Source organism: Chiloscyllium punctatum, chromosome 18 (assembly GCF_047496795.1).
Source record: "Chiloscyllium punctatum isolate Juve2018m chromosome 18, sChiPun1.3, whole genome shotgun sequence".
Lineage (NCBI taxonomy): Eukaryota > Metazoa > Chordata > Chondrichthyes > Orectolobiformes > Hemiscylliidae > Chiloscyllium > Chiloscyllium punctatum.
Window position 1 is genome coordinate 58,841,774 of NC_092756.1, and position 22,206 is coordinate 58,863,979.

Here is a 22,206-nt window from a genome sequence, read left to right on the forward strand (position 1 = left end):
TTCACCACATACACACACTGCCCCCAGCTTGACCCTCACCACCGTCCACACACTACCCCAAGCGTGACCCTCGCTGCCGCCCACACACGGTCCCCAGTCTGACCCTCACCACCATGCAAATACCATCCCCAGTCTGACCCTTTCCGCCATCCACACACCGTCCCCAGCCTGACCCTCATCGCCATCCACACTCCACACCCAGCCTGACCCTCACCATTGTCCACGCACTGCCCCTAGCCGGATCCTCACTGCTGCCCACACACCATCCCCAGCCTGACCTTCACCGTCAACCAACACCGCTCCCAACCTGACCCTCAATGTCACCCACACATTGCCCCTCAGCCTGACCCTCACCACTGTCCACTCACCGCCCCCAGCCTGACACTCACCGCCGTCCCCTCACCACCCCCAGCCTCACCCTCACCAGCATCCACACACCTCCCCATCCTGACCCTCACCGCCGTCCAACACTGCCCCAGCCTGACCCTCTCTGCCGACCATACACCAGTCCCAGCCTGACCCTCAGTGCCACCCACACACCGCCCCCACCTGACCGTCACTGCCACTCAGACACCGTCCCCAGTTTGACCCTCACCGCCATGCACACACCGCCCCCAGACTGACACTCAGCCGCCCACAAACCGCCCCCGAACTAACTGTAACCATCGACCACACACTGTCCCCAGCCAGAACCTCACTGCATCCACGCACCACACCCTAGACTGACCCTCACTGCCCCGGACACACTGCCCCCAGCCAGACCCTCTCCGCACCCAGGCTGACCTTACCGCCCCCAGCCTGATACTTAACGCTGTCCAACATTGCCATCACCCCTCGACAGACCCTCAGCGCCATTCACACACCGCCCCTAGCCTGACCCTCGCCGCCGCCCACACACGGACCCCAGTCTGACCCTCAACACCATGCAAGCACCGTCCCCAGTCTGACAGTTTCCGCCGTCCACACCCCACACCCAGCCTGACCTTCACCACCGTCCACACTACACACCCAGCTGGACCCTCACTTCTGTCCACACACCACCCCCAGTCTGATCCACACTGCTGCCCACACACCACCCCCAGCCTGACCCTCATCTTTGTCCACACAGCGCCTCCAGCCTGACCGTCACTGCCGTCCAACACCAGTCCCAGCCTGACACTCACTGCCAACCACATACCGCCCCCAGTATGACCCTCACTACTGTCCAACATTGTCCCCAGCCTGACACTCACTGCCGTCAAACAGTGCCCCAGCCTGATCATCACTGCCGCCCACACACCACCCCCAGCCTGACCTTCACCGTCATCCAACGCCGCTCCCAACCTGACCCTCAATGTCACCCACACAATGCCCCATAGCCTGACACTCACCACTCTCCACTCACCACCCCAAACCTCACCCTCACCAGCATCCACACACCTCCCCATCCTGACCCTCACCGCCGTCCAACACTAACCCCAGCCTGACCCTCACTGCCGCCCATACACCGCTCCCAGCCTGACCCTCAGTGCCCCCTACACATCACCCCCAGACTGACCTCACCGCCATTCACACACTGCCCCCAGCCTGACCATCACTGACGACTGAACACCGTCCCCAGTTTGACCCTCACCGCCATCCACACACTACCCCCAGACTGACCCTCACAGCCGCCCACACATTGCACCCGAACAAACCCTCACCATCGCCCACACACTGTCCCAGCCTGATCCTCAATGCAGCCCACACAACTCCCCCAGCCTGTCCCTCACCGCCGTCCAATACCGCCCCCAGCCCGACACTCACTGCAGTCCAACACTAGTCTCAGACTGACACTCACTGCCGATCACATACCACCCCCAACCTGACCTTCACCGTCATCCAACACCGCTCCCAAGCTGACCCTCAATGTCACCCACACATTGCCCCATAGCCTGACACTCACCGCCGTCCATTCACCACTCCCAGCCTCACCCTCACCAGCATCCACACACCACTCCCAGCCTGACCTTACCACCGTCCACACACTACCCCCAGCCTGGCCCTCACTTCCGCCACACACCACCCCGATCCTGACCCTCACCGCCGTCCAACATTGACCCCAGTCTGACCATCACTGCCACCCATACACCGCTCCCAGCCTGACCCTCAGTGCCACCAACACATTGCCTCCAGCCTGACCCTCACTGTCACGGACACAACACCCCCAGACTGACCCTCACCGCCATGCACATACCGCCCCCAGCCTGACCCGCACTGCCGCCCAGTCACCGTCCCCAGTTTGACCCTCACTGCCGTCCACACACCGCCCCCAGACTGACCCTCACTGCTGCCCACACACTGCCCCCGAACTAACCCTCACCATCGTCCACATACAGTCCCCAGACAGACCCTCACTGCATCCACACAACACCCCCCCCGCCTGACCCTCACTGCCCCGGATACACTGGCCCCAGCCATATCCTCACCACACCCAACCTGACCTTACCGCCCCCAGCCTGACCTTTACCACTGTCCAACATTGCCACCAGCCTTACCCTCACCGCCGTTCTACACCACCCAGCCTGACCCTCACCACTGCCGCCCACACACCGCCCCCAGCCTGACCCTCAGCGCCATCCACACATCGCCCCAAGCCTGGTCCTCACTGCCGCCCGCACACCGCCCTCAGCCTGACGCTCAGCGCCATCTACACACCGCCCCCAGCCTGACCAGCCTGAACCTCACCACCATGCACACACTGCCCCCAGCTTGACCCGCACCACCGTCCACACACTACCCCAAGCATGACCCTCACTGCCACCCACACACCACCCCTCAACAGACTCTCAGTGCCATTCACACACCGCCCCTAGCCTGACCCTCGCCGCCGCCCACACATGATCCCCAGTCTGACCCTCACCACCACGCAAAGACCGTCCCCAGTCCGACAATTTCTGCCGTCCACACACCACCCCCAGCCTGACCCTCACCGCCGTCCACACTCCACCCCAGCCTGACCCTCACCGCTGTCCACACACCACCCCCAGTCTTATCCACACTGCTGCCCACACACCGCCCCCAGCCTGTCCCTCACTGCCTTCCACACTCCACGCCCATTCTGAACGTCACTACTGTCCACACACCATCCCATCCTGATCCTCACCGGCATCCACACAACGCACCCAGTCTGACCCTCACTGATGTCCACACTGCGTCTCCATCTTGACCCTCACCGCCGTCCAACAATGCCCGCAGCCTGACCCTCACCGCCGTCCAACACCACCCCCAACCTGACCCTCACCGCCGTCCAACATCGCACCCAGCCTGACCCTCACCGCCGTCCAACACCACGCTCAACCTGACCCTCACCGTCGTCTAACATTGCCCCCAGCCTGACCCTCACCACCGTCCAACACCACCCCCAACCTGACTCTCACTGCCATTCAACACCGCATCCAGCCTGTCCCTCATCACTGTCTAACACCGCCCCCAACCTGACCCACACTCCTCTCCACAAACCGCCCGAGACTGGCCCTCAGTGCCATCCACACACCACCCTGAGCGTGACCTTCACGGCCGCTGAAACACTGCACCAGTCTGATCCTCACCGCTGTCCACACAACGCCAACAGCCTGACGCTCACTGCTGTCCACACACCGCCATCTGCCTGACCCTCACTGCCATCAACACACTGTTCCCAGCTTGCCACCTACACATCACCCCCAGACTAACCCTCACCATCGTTCACACACTGTCCCCAGACAGACCTTCACTGCGTCCACACACCACCCCCCCAGCCTGACCCTCACCGCCCCAGACACACTGTCCCCAGCCAGATCCTCACCGCACCCAGCCTGACCTTACCGCCCCCAGCCTGACCTTCACCGCTGTCCAACATTGCCAACAGCCTTACACTCACTGCCGTTCTACACCACCCAGCCTGACCCTCACCACCGCCGCCCACACACTGCCCCAGCCTGATCCTCACCACTGTCCACACAACGCCGCCAGCCTGAACCTCACCACCGTCCACACACTGCCAACAGCCTGGTCCTCACTGTCGCCCACACATCGCCCTCAGCCTGACCCTCAGCGCCATCTACACACCGCCCCCAGCCTGACCAGCCTGACCCTCCCCACCATCCACACACTGCCCCCAGCTTGACCCTCACCCCTGTCTACACACTACCCCAAGCATGTCCCTCGCTGTCACCCACACACCACCCCTAGACTGACCCTCAGCGCCATTCACACACCGCCTCCAGCCTGACCCTCACAGCCGCCCACACAAGGTCCCAAGTCTGACCCTCACCACCATGCAAATACCATCCCCAATCTGACCCTTTCCACCGTCCACACACTGCCCCAGCCTGATCCTCACCGCTGTCCACACAACGCCAACAGCCTGACACTCACTGCTGTCCACACACCGCCACATGCCTAACCCTCACTGCTATCAACACACCGTTTCCAGCCAGACCCTCACAGCCATTCACACACCGCCCCCTGCCTGACCCTCACTGCCGTCCTCACACTGCCAAAGCCTGACCCTCACTACTCCCCAAACACCGACCCCTGCCTGACCCTCACTTCCATCCACACACCACACCCAGCCTGACCCTCACCGTCCAAAGACAACACCCTCAGCCTGACCTTCAAAGCCCCGATACACCGTCCCCAGCCTGACCTCAACCCCGCCCTCATACCGTTCCCACCCTGACCATCACCGCCATCCACACACTGCCACCAGCCTGACCCTTGCTGCCCCTGACACACCGCCCCCAGCCTGACACTCGTTGCCCCACACACACCACTCCCAGCCTGACCCTCACTGCCCCCAGCCTAACCCTCACCGCCGTCCAACATCATACTCAGCCTGACCCACACTGTCGTCCACACACCGCCCCCAGCCTGACCCTGACCGCATCCAAACATCGCCCCTAGCCTGACCCTCACTGCTGCCCACACACTGCCCTCAGCCTGACTCTAACCACCGTCGACACCTCATACCCAGACTGACCCACTCCACCGTTCACATACCGCCCCCAGCCTGACCACCTCCGCCTTCCATACACTGCCCCCAGCCTGACCCTCACTGCTGTCCAACGTGGCTCCCAGCATGACCCTCATGGTTGCCCACACACCGCCCCCAGTCTGACCCTCACTGCCATCCACACACCGCCCCCAGCTTGACCCTAATTGCTGTCAACACACTGCCCCCAGCCTGACCATCACGGCACTGACACCGCAGTCCCAGCCTGACCCTCTCTGCCACCTACACACCGCCTCCAGCCTGACCTTCACCGCACCCACACACCGCCTCCAACCTGACCCTCACTGCCTGCCCACACACCATCCCCCAGTCTGACTGTCCCGCCCATCCACACACCGCCCCCAACCTGAACGTCTCTGCCCTCCACACACCGTCGCCAGCCTGACCCTCACCACCCACAGCCTGACACTTACCACCCCAGCCTGACCCTCACTGCCATCCACAATCAGCCCCCAGCTGGACCCTCACCGCCGTCCACACACCACCCAATTCCTGACCCTCACTGAAGACCACACACCAGCCCCAGCCTGAAATTCGCCGCCACCCCCTCCCCAACTCGTCCAACACCGTCTCCACTCCCAACCCCAACCAACACCGCCCCATCCATCTCCGCTCCCTCCCCAATACCGTCAAACAACGCCCCATCCCCCAACCCCGTCAAATATCGCCCCCTTCCCAAACCCGTCCAACACCGCCCCCTCACCTCAGCCCCATCTAACACCGCCCGCTCCCTTAACGACGTCCAACACAGCCCCCTCCACCAACACTGCCCACTCCCCCAGCCCTGAACAAAGCCGCCCCCTCCCCAACACGGACCAACAACGCACCCATTCCAACCCTGTCAAACACTGCTCACTCACCCCAACCCTGTCCAACACCGCCCCCTCCCACAATCACATCCAACACCGCACCCTCCCACTTGCCAAATCCATCACCGCCCCCTCGCCAACACCGTCAAATGCCTCCCCATCCCCCAACCCCGTCAAACATCGCCCCCTCCCCAAACCCGTCCAACACCGCCTCCTCACCCCAGCCCCGTCTAACACCCCCCGCTCCCTCAACGCCGTCCAACTCCCCTTCCAACTCCCAGATACATCCATCACCGGTCCCTCCCCAAACATGTCCAACACCGCACCCTCCCCAACCCCATCCAACACCGCCTCCTCCCAAACCCCGTTAAACACCGCCCCCCTCCCTAAACCTGTCCAACACCGCCACCTCCCCAACATCGTCCAACACGCCCCCCACTCCCAGCCCCGTCCAACACCGCCCCTTCCCAAACCCCATGCATCACTGCCGGTTTCCCCAAACACCGTCCAATACCGCCCCTCCCACAAACCCATCCATAACGGCCCCATCCAAACCCCGTTCAACACCGCCCACTCCCCAATACCGTCCATCATTGCCCCCTCCACCAAACACCGTGCCCTCACCCCAACCCTGTCCATCAGTGCCCCCTCCACCAATCGCTGTCAAACACCGCCCCTTAACCCTAACCCCGTCCATCACTGCCCCCTCCCCAACCCCGTCCAACACCGCCCCCTCAACCCAATCCCGTCCATCACTGCCCCCTCCACCAACCCCATCCAACACTGCACCCTGCCCAACACCATCCAACACCGTCCTCTCCCCAACATGTCCAAAACCGACCCCTCCACCCACCCTGTCCAACACCGCCCACTCCCCCAGCCCCGTCCAACACCGCCCCTCCCCCAACCCCATCTAACACCTCCCACTCCCCCAGCCCCCTACAACACTGTCCCTCCCCAACCCCGTCCAACACCGCCCACTCCCACAGCCCCGTCCAACACCGTTCACTCCCACAGCCCCGTCCAACACCGCCTCTTCCCCAACCCTGTCAAACACCGCCCCCTGTCCCCAACACTGTCCAACACCGCCCACTCCCCCAGCCCCGTCCAACCCCGCCCCTCCCCCAACCCCGTCCAACACCTCCCACTCACCCAGCCCCGTCCAAAACCGCCACTTCCCCAACCCCGTCAAACACCGCCCCCTCTCCCCAACACTGTCCAACACCGCCCCATCCCTAATCCCCTCCAACACTGACCCCTCCCCAACCCAGTCCAACACCGCCCCCTCCCCCAACCTCTCCCACATCACACCCTCCTCCAACACAATCCAACACCGCCGCCTCCCCAATCCTGTCCAACACCGACCCTACCCAACCCCGTCCAACACTGCCCCCTCACCCCAACACCATCCATCAATGACCCCTCCCCCAACCCCGTCAAACACCGCCCCAATCCCTAACACCATCCAACACCGCCCACTCCCCTAGTCCCGTCCAAAACCGACCCCTCCCCAACATCAACCAAAACCATCCCCTCACCCCAGCCCCATCCAAAACCGCCCCCTCCCAAACACCGTCAAACACCACCCTCTTCCCAACCCCGTCCAACACTGCCCCCACCCCCAACACCTTGAAACACCGCCCCCTCCCCAACCCATCACACACCACCCCCTCCCCCAACATAATTCAACACCGCCGCTTCCCGAACCCCGTCCAACTCCGCACCCTCCCCAATCCCATCCAACACAGACCCCTCCCCAATCTCGTCCATCACCGCCCCCTCCCCAAACCTGTCCAACACCGCCCCTTCAGTCCAACCCCGTCCATCACTGCCCCCTCCTCCAACCCCATCAAACACTGGCCCAATGCCCAACACTGTTCAACACCGCCCCCTACCCAATTCTGTCCAACACCAACCCCTCTCCAACACAGACCAACACTGCCCTCTCCACAACGTGATCAAACACCGACCCCCCCTAACCCCGTCAAACACCGCTCCCTACCCAACCCCGTACATCACTGCCCCCTCCCCAACCCCATCAAAGACCACGCCCTCCGCAACAACGTCCAACACCGCCGCCTCCCCAACTCCTTCCGATATCGCCCTCTTCCCAATCCCATCCAAAACCTCCCCCAAAGCTGTCCAAAACCGCCCCCTCCCCCAACCCTGTCAAAACACAGCCCCCTCCCCCAACCTCGTCCAACACTGCCCGCTCCCCAACTCCGTCCAACATTGCCCACTCCCGCGAACCCTTTCAAACACCGCCACCTCCCCAACCCCGTCCAAAACTGCCTCCTCCCCAATATTGTCCAACACCACCCCTCCCCAACCATGTCCAACACTGCCCCCTCACCTCAACACCTTCCATCACTGCCCCCTCCTCAAACCCGACCAACACCGCCCCCTCCCCAAACCTGTCCAACACCGCCCCCTCCACTAACACCATCCAACACCGCCCACTACCCCAGCCCAATCCAAAACGGACCCCCGCCCCTACCCTGTCTAACCCTGCCCCCTCCCTAAACCCGTCCATCACTGCCCCCTCCAACAACCCCGTCCAACACCTCCCCTCCCCAACCCCGTCCAATGCTGGCCCCTTCCCAATCCCATCCAACACCGCCCTCTCCCCAAACCCCATCAAACACCAGCCCCATCCCCAACACTGTCCAACACCGCCCCCTCTCCAACACTGTCCAACACTGCCCCCTCCCCAACCCGGTCAAACACCAACCCCTCCCTAACCCCGTTAAACACCGACCCATACCCAACCCCGTCCATCGCCGCATCCTCTCCCAACCCCTTCCAACTCGGCAACTTCCCCAATCCTGTCCAACATCGCCGCCTCGCCCAATCCCATCAAACACCACCCCCTCCCGCAACAGTGCTCAACACCGCCCCCTCCCCAATCCTATCCAACACCGCCTCCCACAACACCGTCCATCACCGCCCCTCCCCAAACCTGTCCAAAACTGCCGCCTCCCCAACGCTGTCCAACACCGCTGCCACACCAACCCCGTCCAACACTGCCCACACCCCAACATTCTCCAAAACCACTCCCTCCCCAAACCCATCCAACATCGCACCATCCCCCAACCCCGTCCAACACCGTCCCCACCCCAACCCCGTCCAACACTGCCCCCCAACACCGTCCAACACCGTTGCCTCACCAACCCCGTCCCACACCGCCCCCTCCCTATCCCTCTCCAAAACCACCCCCTCCCTTAACCTGTCCAACATCGCACCATCCCACAACCCTGTCCAACACCGCACCCTCCCCAACACCGTCCAACACTGCCCCCTCCACCAACACTGGCCACTCCCCCAGCACTGTTCAAAACCGCACCCACCCCAACCCTGTCAAACACTTCTCCCTTAACCCAACCCTGTCCAACACCGCCCCCTCCCCAGACACCGTCCTACAACACCGCCTCACCAACCCCTTCCAACACCAACCCCTCAACAACGTCCAACACTGCGCCCTGCCGAACCTGATCAAACACCGCCCCCTCCCCAACACCGTCCACCACCGCCCCCTTCCCAACACCATCCAACACCGCCCCCTCCCTAACCCCGTCAAACACCGACCCAATACCAACACTGTCCAACCCCGCCCCCTCCTCAACCCAGTCCAACACTGCTCCCTCTCCCAACCCCATGCAACACCGCCCCATTCTCAACCCCATCCAACACCACCCCCTCCCCCAGCCCCGTCCAACACCGCCCCCTCCAAACCCCGTCTAACACTGCCCCCTCCCCAAACTTGATACAACATTGCCCCCTCCCCCCAAACCCATCCAACACCAGCCACTCCCCCAGTCAGGTTCACAACCGCTCCCTCCCCAACACCGATCAACTCCGCCCCCTCCACCAACTGCGCCCACTCCCCCAGCCCCGTTCAATACCTCCCCCTCACTAACACCGTCCAACAGTGTCTCCTCGACCAACACCATCCAACACTGCCCACTCCCCAAGCGCCGTTCAAATCCGCCTCCTTCCCCAACCCTGTTCAACACCACCCCCACCCCAACACCGTCTAACACCACCCCATCCCCCAACCCCGTTCAACACCGCCCCATCCCCAACACCGTCCAACACCGCCCCCACCCCAAACCCCATCCCTCACCTCACCCTCCCCAACCCCGTCCAACACCGCCCCCTCCCCCAACCCCGTCCCACACCACTCCATTCCCCAAACCCGTCCCACACCTCCACCTCCCACAACACCATCCAACACTGCCGACTCCCCAACCCCGTCCTACACCGCCCACTCCCAACCCCGTACAACACCACCGTGGGCGGCACGGTGGCACAGTGGTTAGCACTGCCGCCTCACAGCGCCTGAGATCCGGGTTCAATTCCCGCCTCAGGCGACTGACTGTGTGGAGTTTGCACGTTCTCCCCGTGTCTGCGTGGGTTTCCTCCGGGTGCTCCGGTTTCCTCCCACAGTCCAAAGATGTGCAGGCCAGGTGAATTGGTCATTCTAAATTGCCCATAGTGTTAGGTAAGGGGTAAATGTAAATGTAGATCTAGATGTAGATGTAGGGGTATGGGTGGGTTACGCTTCGGCGTGGCGGTGTGGACTTGTTGGGCTGAAGGGCCTGTTTCCACACTGTAAGTATTCTAATCTAATAATCTAATCTAACCACCCCTTCCTCCAACACCGTCTGACAACACCCCCTCCCCCAACCCCGTCCCACTGCATGCCCTCCTCCAACACCGACCAACACCACCGCCTCCCCTACTCCGTCCGTCACCGCCCCCTCCCACATCGCCCCCTCCCCAACACCGTCCAACACCGCCGCTTCACCAACCCCGTCCAATACCACACCTTCCCCAATCCCGTCCAACACCGCACCCTCCCGCAACCCCTTCCAACACCGCACCCACCCACAACTCCGTCCAAAACCACCCCCTCCCCAAACCCATCCAACACCGCACCCTCCCAAAATCCCATCCAACACCGCCCCCTCACCAACCCCGTCCAACACTGCCCCCCACCCCCGTCCAACACTGCCCCCCACCCCCGTCCAACACTTCCCCCACCCCAACCCCGTTAAACATTGCCCCCTCCCGTGAACCACTTCAAACAACACCCCTTCCCCAACCCCATCCAAAACCGTCCCCTCTCCAACCCCGTCCAACTCCGCCCCCTCCCACATCCCCGTCCAACAACGACCCCTCCCCAACTTCGTCCAACACCGCACCTCCAACAATACCATCCAAAACCACCCACTCCCCAACCCCGTCCAACACCACTCCCTCCCCAACCAGGTCCAACAACGCCCCCTCCCAAAACCTCCATCACTGCCCCCTACCGCCAACCCCCTCCAACAGCACCCCCTACCCCCAACTTCGTCCAACACCACCCCCTCCACCAACACCATCCAACGCCGCCCATTACCCCAGCCCCGCTCAAAACCGATCCCGCCCAAACCCCGTCCAACACTGCCCCCTCCCCAAACCCGTCAAACACGGCCCCCTCCCCAACCCTGCCCAACACCTCGCCCTCCCTCAACCTCGTCCAACAGCGCCCCCTCCCAAAACCTCCATCACTGCCCCCTACCGCCAACCCCCTCCATCAGCATTCCCTACCCCCAACCCCGTCCAACACCTCCCCCTCCCCAAACCCGTCCAACACCACATCCTCCCCCATCACTGTCCCCTCCCACAACACCGTCCCACACCACGCCCTCCCCAAACTCGTCCCACACCTTCCCCTCCCCAAACCCGTCCCACACTAACCCCTCCCCAAAACCACCCAACACCGCCGCCTCCCAAAAGCTGTCTGACACCTCCCACTCCCCAATCCCGTCCAACACCGCCCCCTCCCCGCAACCACGTCCAAAACCGCCCCCTCCCCCAAAACCGTCCCACACCACCCCCTCCCCAACCCCGTCCAACATTGCCCTCTCCCGTGAACCCCTTCAACCACCACCCCTCCCCAGCCCCGTCCAACACCGCCACCTCCACAAACCCGTCCAACACGGCCCCCTCCCCCCAACCCCGTCAAACACCGCCCCTCCCAAAACCACCATCACTGCCCCCAACCACCAACCCCCTCCATCATCGTCCCCTGCCCCAACCCCGTCCAACACATCACCCTCCCCCCAACCCCGTCAAACTCCAGCCCCTCCCATACCCCGTTCAACACCACACCCTCCCCAACCTAGTCCACCACCTCCCCCTCACCAACTCCGTCCAACACCGCCCACTCCCCCAGTCACATTCAAAACCACCCACTCCGCCAGCCCAATTCAAAACCGCCCCCTGCCCAACACCATCCTACACTTCCCCTCCACCAACACCACCCAACACTGCCTACTCCCCCAGCACCTTTCAAAACCGCCCCCTCCCCAAAACTGTCCAACACCGCCCCCTCCCAAACCCTGTCAAACACTGCTCCCTGCCACCAACCCCGTCCATCACTGCCCCGTAAACCAACCCCATCAAACACCAGCCCCATCCCCAACACCATCCAACACTGCTCACTCCCCCAGCCCCGTTCAAAACTGAACCCCTCCCCAACTCTGTCCAATACCGGCCCCCTCCCAACCACGTCCAACATTGCCCTCTCCCCAACCCGATCAAGCACTGGCCCCTCCCCAATACTATCCAACACCGGCCCCTCCCTAACCCCGTCAAACACCGACCCATACCCAACACTGTCCAACCCTGCCCCCTCCTCAAACCAGTCCAACACCGCCCCATCCAACCCCGTCCATCACTGCCCCCTCCACCAACCCCATCAAACATCACCCCCTCCCCAACCCTGCCCAACCCCGCCCCCTCCTCAACCCAGTCAAACACTGCACCCTATCCAACCCAGTCCAACACTGCCCCCGATCCAACCCCGTCCAACACCACCCCCTCCCAACACCATCCAACACTGCCCCCTCCCTAACCCCTTCAAACACCGACCCATACCCAACACTATCCAAACCCGCCCCCTCCTCAACCCAGTCAAACACCGCCCCCTATCCAACCCCGTCCATCACTGCCCCCTCCCCCAACCCCTTCAAACACCACACCCTCCCCCAAACCTGCCCAACCCCGCCCCCTCCTCAACCCAGTCCAACACCGCCCCCTATCCACCCCCGTCCAACACCACCCCCTCCCAACACCATCCAAGACTGCCCCCTCCCTAACCCCTTCAAACACCGACCCATACCCAACATTATCCAAACCCGTCCCCTCCTCAACCCAGTCCAACACCGCCCCTTATCCAACCCCGTCCATCACTGCCCCCTCCTCCAACTTCATCAAACACCACCCCCTCCCCCAAACCTGCCCAACACCGCCCTCTCCCCAACCCCATCCAACACTGCCCACTCCCCAATCCCGTACAACACCGCCCCCTCCCCATCAGCATCGAAAAATGCCCCCTCACCCAACCATGTCCAACACCGCCCCATCTCCCAACACCGTCCAACACCGCCCCCTCCCCAATCCCGTCCAACACCGCCCCCTTACCAAACCCCATCCAACACTGCCCCCTCTCCAAACACATCCAACGCCACCCACTCCCCCAACCCCGTCCAACAACGCCCCCTCCCCTCAACCCAATCAAACACTGCCCCCATCACCAACACGGTCCAACACCTTCCCCTCCTCAACCCCATCCAACACTGCCCCCTCCACCAACACCATCCAATACCGGTAACTCCTCCAGCCCCTTTCACAACTGCCCCCTCCCCAAATCATACAACTCCACCCCCTCCACCAACACCATCCAACAGCGCCCATTCCCCCAGCCCCATTGAAAACCGCCCCCTCCCCAACACCGTCCAACACTGCCCTCTCCACCAACACCATCCAACACTGCCCACTGCCCCAGCCCTGTTCAAAACTGCTCCCTCCCCAACATGGTCCAATACCGCACACACCCCAACCCTGTCAAACACTGCTCCCTCCGCCCAACCTTGTCCAACACCACCCTCATCCCAACACCATCCAACACCACCCCATCCCCAAACCACGTCCAACACCGCCCCATTCCCAAAACCCTCCAACACGGCCCCCTCCCCACACCCCGTCCCACACTAACCCCTCCCCAACACCTCCCAACACCGCCGCCTCCCAAAAACTGTCTGACACCTCCCCCTCCCCAATCCCGTCCAACACCGCCCCCTCCCCGCAACCACGTCCAAAACCGCCCCCTCCCCCAAACCCGTCCCACACCACCCCCTCCCCAACCCCGTCCAAAACTGCCCCCTCCCCATCCCCGTTCAATACTGCCCCCTCCCCAACCACGTCCAACAATGCCCTCTCCCGTGAACCCCTTCAAACACCACCCCTCCCCAGCTCCGTCCAACACCGCCACCTCCACAAACCCGTCCAACACGGCCCCCTCCCCCCAACCCCGTCAAACACCGCCCCTCCCAAAACCACCATCACTGCCCCCAACCACCAACCCCCTCCATCATCGTCCCCTGCCCCAACCCCGTCCAACACATCACCCTCCCCCCAACCCCGTCAAACTCCAGCCCCTCCCATACCCCGTTCAACACCACACCCTCCCCAACCTAGTCCACCACCTCCCCCTCACCAACTCCGTCCAACACCGCCCACTCCCCCAGTCACATTCAAAACCACCCACTCCGCCAGCCCAATTCAAAACCGCCCCCTGCCCAACACCATCCTACACTTCCCCTCCACCAACACCACCCAACACTGCCTACTCCCCCAGCACCTTTCAAAACCGCCCCCTCCCCAAAACTGTCCAACACCGCCCCCTCCCAAACCCTGTCAAACACTGCTCCCTGCCACCAACCCCGTCCATCACTGCCCCGTAAACCAACCCCATCAAACACCAGCCCCATCCCCAACACCATCCAACACTGCTCACTCCCCCAGCCCCGTTCAAAACTGAACCCCTCCCCAACTCTGTCCAATACCGGCCCCCTCCCAACCACGTCCAACATTGCCCTCTCCCCAACCCGATCAAGCACTGGCCCCTCCCCAATACTATCCAACACCGGCCCCTCCCTAACCCCGTCAAACACCGACCCATACCCAACACTGTCCAACCCTGCCCCCTCCTCAAACCAGTCCAACACCGCCCCATCCAACCCCGTCCATCACTGCCCCCTCCACCAACCCCATCAAACATCACCCCCTCCCCAACCCTGCCCAACCCCGCCCCCTCCTCAACCCAGTCAAACACTGCACCCTATCCAACCCAGTCCAACACTGCCCCCGATCCAACCCCGTCCAACACCACCCCCTCCCAACACCATCCAACACTGCCCCCTCCCTAACCCCTTCAAACACCGACCCATACCCAACACTATCCAAACCCGCCCCCTCCTCAACCCAGTCAAACACCGCCCCCTATCCAACCCCGTCCATCACTGCCCCCTCCCCCAACCCCTTCAAACACCACACCCTCCCCCAAACCTGCCCAACCCCGCCCCCTCCTCAACCCAGTCCAACACCGCCCCCTATCCAACCCCGTCCAACACCACCCCCTCCCAACACCATCCAAGACTGCCCCCTCCCTAACCCCTTCAAACACCGACCCATACCCAACATTATCCAAACCCGTCCCCTCCTCAACCCAGTCCAACACCGCCCCTTATCCAACCCCGTCCATCACTGCCCCCTCCTCCAACTTCATCAAACACCACCCCCTCCCCCAAACCTGCCCAACACCGCCCTCTCCCCAACCCCATCCAACACTGCCCACTCCCCAATCCCGTACAACACCGCCCCCTCCCCATCAGCATCGAAAAATGCCCCCTCACCCAACCATGTCCAACACCGCCCCATCTCCCAACACCGTCCAACACCGCCCCCTCCCCAATCCCGTCCAACACCGCCCCCTTACCATACCCCATCCAACACTGCCCCCTCTCCAAACCCATCCAACGCCACCCACTCCCCCAACCCCGTCCAACAACGCCCCCTCCCCTCAACCCAATCAAACACTGCCCCCATCACCAACACGGTCCAACACCTTCCCCTCCTCAACCCCATCCAACACTGCCCCCTCCACCAACACCATCCAATACCGGTAACTCCTCCAGCCCCTTTCACAACTGCCCCCTCCCCAAATCATACAACTCCACCCCCTCCACCAACACCATCCAACAGCGCCCATTCCCCCAGCCCCATTGAAAACCGCCCCCTCCCCAACACCGTCCAACACTGCCCTCTCCACCAACACCATCCAACACTGCCCACTGCCCCAGCCCTGTTCAAAACTGCTCCCTCCCCAACATGGTCCAATACGGCACACACCCCAACCCTGTCAAACACTGCTCCCTCCGCCCAACCTTGTCCAACACCACCCTCATCCCAACACCATCCAACACCACCCCATCCCCAAACCACGTCCAACACCGCCCCATTCCCAAAACCCTCCAACACGGCCCCATCCCCACACCCCGTCCCACACTAACCCCTCCCCAACACCTCCCAACACCGCCGCCTCCCAAAAACTGTCTGACACCTCCCCCTCCCCAATCCCGTCCAACACCGCCCCCTCCCCGCAACCACGTCCAAAACCGCCCCCTCCCCCAAACCCGTCCCACACCAACCCCTCCCCAACCCCGTCCAAAACTGCCCCCTCCCCATCCCCGTTCAATACTGCCCCCTCCCCAACCACGTCCAACATTGCCCTCTCCCGTGAACCCCTTCAAACACCACCCCTCCCCAGCTCCGTCCAACACCGCCACCTCCACAAACCCGTCCAACACGGCCCCCTCCCCCCAACCCCGTCAAACACCGCCCCTCCCAAAACCACCATCACTGCCCCCAACCACCAACCCCCTCCATCATCGTCCCCTGCCCCAACCCCGTCCAACACATCACCCTCCCCCCAACCCCGTCAAACTCCAGCCCCTCCCATACCCCGTTCAACACCACACCCTCCCCAACCTAGTCCACCACCTCCCCCTCACCAACTCCGTCCAACACCGCCCACTCCCCCAGTCACATTCAAAACCACCCACTCCGCCAGCCCAATTCAAAACCGCCCCCTGCCCAACACCATCCTACACTTCCCCTCCACCAACACCACCCAACACTGCCTACTCCCCCAGCACCTTTCAAAACCGCCCCCTCCCCAAAACTGTCCAACACCGCCCCCTCCCAAACCCTGTCAAACACTGCTCCCTGCCACCAACCCCGTCCATCACTGCCCCGTAAACCAACCCCATCAAACACCAGCCCCATCCCCAACACCATCCAACACTGCTCACTCCCCCAGCCCCGTTCAAAACTGAACCCCTCCCCAACTCTGTCCAATACCGGCCCCCTCCCAACCACGTCCAACATTGCCCTCTCCCCAACCCGATCAAGCACTGGCCCCTCCCCAATACTATCCAACACCGGCCCCTCCCTAACCCCGTCAAACACCGACCCATACCCAACACTGTCCAACCCTGCCCCCTCCTCAAACCAGTCCAACACCGCCCCATCCAACCCCGTCCATCACTGCCCCCTCCACCAACCCCATCAAACATCACCCCCTCCCCAACCCTGCCCAACCCCGCCCCCTCCTCAACCCAGTCAAACACTGCACCCTATCCAACCCAGTCCAACACTGCCCCCGATCCAACCCCGTCCAACACCACCCCCTCCCAACACCATCCAACACTGCCCCCTCCCTAACCCCTTCAAACACCGACCCATACCCAACACTATCCAAACCCGCCCCCTCCTCAACCCAGTCAAACACCGCCCCCTATCCAACCCCGTCCATCACTGCCCCCTCCCCCAACCCCTTCAAACACCACACCCTCCCCCAAACCTGCCCAACCCCGCCCCCTCCTCAACCCAGTCCAACACCGCCCCCTATCCAACCCCGTCCAACACCACCCCCTCCCAACACCATCCAAGACTGCCCCCTCCCTAACCCCTTCAAACACCGACCCATACCCAACATTATCCAAACCCGTCCCCTCCTCAACCCAGTCCAACACCGCCCCTTATCCAACCCCGTCCATCACTGCCCCCTCCTCCAACTTCATCAAACACCACCCCCTCCCCCAAACCTGCCCAACACCGCCCTCTCCCCAACCCCATCCAACACTGCCCACTCCCCAATCCCGTACAACACCGCCCCCTCCCCATCAGCATCGAAAAATGCCCCCTCACCCAACCATGTCCAACACCGCCCCATCTCCCAACACCGTCCAACACCGCCCCCTCCCCAATCCCGTCCAACACCGCCCCCTTACCATACCCCATCCAACACTGCCCCCTCTCCAAACCCATCCAACGCCACCCACTCCCCCAACCCCGTCCAACAACGCCCCCTCCCCTCAACCCAATCAAACACTGCCCCCATCACCAACACGGTCCAACACCTTCCCCTCCTCAACCCCATCCAACACTGCCCCCTCCACCAACACCATCCAATACCGGTAACTCCTCCAGCCCCTTTCACAACTGCCCCCTCCCCAAATCATACAACTCCACCCCCTCCACCAACACCATCCAACAGCGCCCATTCCCCCAGCCCCATTGAAAACCGCCCCCTCCCCAACACCGTCCAACACTGCCCTCTCCACCAACACCATCCAACACTGCCCACTGCCCCAGCCCTGTTCAAAACTGCTCCCTCCCCAACATGGTCCAATACCGCACACACCCCAACCCTGTCAAACACTGCTCCCTCCGCCCAACCTTGTCCAACACCACCCTCATCCCAACACCATCCAACACCACCCCATCCCCAAACCACGTCCAACACCGCCCCATTCCCAAAACCCTCCAACACGGCCCCCTCCCCACACCCCGTCCCACACTAACCCCTCCCCAACACCTCCCAACACCGCCGCCTCCCAAAAACTGTCTGACACCTCCCCCTCCCCAATCCCGTCCAACACCGCCCCCTCCCCGCAACCACGTCCAAAACCGCCCCCTCCCCCAAACCCGTCCCACACCACCCCCTCCCCAACCCCGTCCAAAACTGCCCCCTCCACATCCCCGTTCAACACTGCCCCCTCCCCAACCACGTCCAACATTGCCCTCTCCCGTGAACCCCTTCAAACACCACCCCTCCCCAGCTCCGTCCAACACCGCCACCTCCACAAACCCGTCCAACACGGCCCCCTCCCCCCAACCCCGTCAAACACCGCCCCTCCCAAAACCACCATCACTGCCCCCAACCACCAACCCCCTCCATCATCGTCCCCTGCCCCAACCCCGTCCAACACATCACCCTCCCCCCAACCCCGTCAAACTCCAGCCCCTCCCATACCCCGTTCAACACCACACCCTCCCCAACCTAGTCCACCACCTCCCCCTCACCAACTCCGTCCAACACCGCCCACTCCCCCAGTCACATTCAAAACCACCCACTCCGCCAGCCCAATTCAAAACCGCCCCCTGCCCAACACCATCCTACACTTCCCCTCCACCAACACCACCCAACACTGCCTACTCCCCCAGCACCTTTCAAAACCGCCCCCTCCCCAAAACTGTCCAACACCGCCCCCTCCCAAACCCTGTCAAACACTGCTCCCTGCCACCAACCCCGTCCATCACTGCCCCGTAAACCAACCCCATCAAACACCAGCCCCATCCCCAACACCATCCAACACTGCTCACTCCCCCAGCCCCGTTCAAAACTGAACCCCTCCCCAACTCTGTCCAATACCGGCCCCCTCCCAACCACGTCCAACATTGCCCTCTCCCCAACCCGATCAAGCACTGGCCCCTCCCCAATACTATCCAACACCGGCCCCTCCCTAACCCCGTCAAACACCGACCCATACCCAACACTGTCCAACCCTGCCCCCTCCTCAAACCAGTCCAACACTGCCCCATCCAACCCCGTCCATCACTGCCCCCTCCACCAACCCCATCAAACATCACCCCCTCCCCAACCCTGCCCAACCCCGCCCCCTCCTCAACCCAGTCAAACACTGCCCCCTATCCAACCCAGTCCAACACTGCCCCCGATCCAACCCCGTCCAACACCACCCCCTCCCAACACCATCCAACACTGCCCCCTCCCTAACCCCTTCAAACACCGACCCATACCCAACATTATCCAAACCCGCCCCCTCCTCAACCCAGTCCAACACCGCCCCCTATCCAACCCCGTCCATCACTGCCCCCTCCCCCAACTTCATCAAACACCACCCCCTCCCCCAAACCTGCCCAACACCGCCCTCTCCCCAACCCCATCCAACACTGCCCACTCCCCAATCCCGTACAACACCGCCCCCTCTCCATCAGCATCGAAAAATGCCCCCTCACCCAACCATGTCCAACACCGCCCCATCTCCCAACACCGTCCAACACCGCCCCCTCCCCAATCCCGTCCAACACCGCCCCCTTACCAAACCCCATCCAACACTGCCCCCTCTCCTAACCCATCCAACGCCACCCACTCCCCCAACCCCGTCCAACAACGCCCCCTCCCCCCAACCCAATCAAACACTGCCCCCATCACCAACACGGTCCAACACCTTCCCCTCCTCAACCCCATCCAACACTGCCCCCTCCACCAACACCATCCAATACCGGTAACTCCCCCAGCCCCGTTCACAACTGCCCCCTCCCCAAATCATACAACTCCACCCCCTCCACCAACACCATTCAACAGCTCCCACTCCCCCAGCCCCATTGAAAACCGCCCCGTCCCCAACACCGTCCAACACTGCCCCCTCCACCAACACCATCCAACACTGCCCACTGCCCCAGCCCTGTTCAAAACTCTCCCCTCCCCAACATGGTCCAATACCGCACACACCCCAACCCTGTCAAACACTGCTCCCTCAGCCCAACCTTGTCCAACACCACCCTCATCCCAACACCATCCAACACCACCCCATCCCCAAACCCCGTCCAACACCGCCCCATTCCCAACACCCTCCAACACGGCCCCCTCCCCAACCCCGTCCAACACCGCCTCATTCCCAACACCCTCCAACACGGCCCCCTCCCCAAATCCCGTCCAACACCGCCCCCTCCCCAACACCATCAAACACCGCCACCTCCCCAACCTCGTCCAAAACCGCCCCCACCACAACACTGTCCAACACCGCCCCACACCCCAACCCCGTCCTACATTGCCCCTCCCCAGCCCCATCCAACACCTCCCACTCCCCAACCCTGTTCATCACCGACCCCTCCCCAACCCCGTCCAACACCGCCCTCTCCCCAACCCCGTCTAACACTGCCCCTCCCCAACACTGTCCCACATCACCCTCTCCCCTAAACGCATCGCGCAGCACTCCCTCCCCCAAACCCGTCCCACACCAACCCTTTCCCCAACACCATCCAACACTGCTCCCACCTACAACCCCGTCCCACACCACCTCCTCCCAAAATCCGTCGAACACCGCCATCTCCCCCCAAACCCGTCCAACACCGACCTCTCCCCAATCCCGTCCAACATTGTCGCCTCCCCAGCCCCATCCAACACCTCCCCCTCCCCAACCCTGTCCATCACCGCCCCTTCCCAAACCCTGTCCATCACTGCACCCTTCCCCAAACCCGTCCCACACCAACCCCTCCCCCAACACCATTCAACACCGCTCCCACCTTCAACCCCGTCCCACCCCACCCCTCCCAATCCCCGTCCAACACTGCCCCCTCCCTAACCCAGTCCAACACCGCCCCTCCCCCAAACCCGTCCAACACTGTCCCCTCACAAACACTGTTCAACACCACATCCTCCCCAATCCCGTCCAACACCGGCCCCTCCCACACCCCGTTCAACACCGCACCCTCCCACAACCTAGTCCAACCCCTCCACCTCCCCAACCCCGTCCAACACCGCCCCCACCACAACATTGTCCAACAGGGCCTCACCCTCCAACCCCGTACAACACTGCCCCCTCCCCAACCCTGTCCCACAACACCCCTCTCCCAAACACGTCCCACACCACCCCCTCCCCAAACCCGTCTCACACCAACCCCCTCCCAACATCACCCAAAATGGACCCTTCCCCAAACCCGTCCAACATTGCCCCCTCCCCAGCCCCGTCCAACAACTTCCCCCATCCCAACCACGTCCAACATTGCCCAATTGCCCAGCCCCGTCCAACACCTCTCCCTCCCCAAATCTGTCCATCACCGCCCCCTCCCCAATCCCGTCCAACACCACCCTCTCCACAACCCCGTCCAACACCGCCCCCTCCCCAACCCCTTCCAAAACCACTCCCACCCCCAAACCCGTCCAACACCGCCCCCTCCCAAAACCTCCAATATTGCCCACTACCCTCAATCCACTCCATCACTGCCCCTACCCCCAACCCCTTTCAACACCGCCCCCTCACTCCAACGCCGTCCAAAACCGGCCCCTCACCAATATCATCCAACTCGGCACCTTCCCCTAACCACGTCCAACACCTCCCCCTCCCCCCATGTCGGTCCAACACCAGCCCCTACCAAACCCCGTTCAACACCACACCCTCTCCCAAC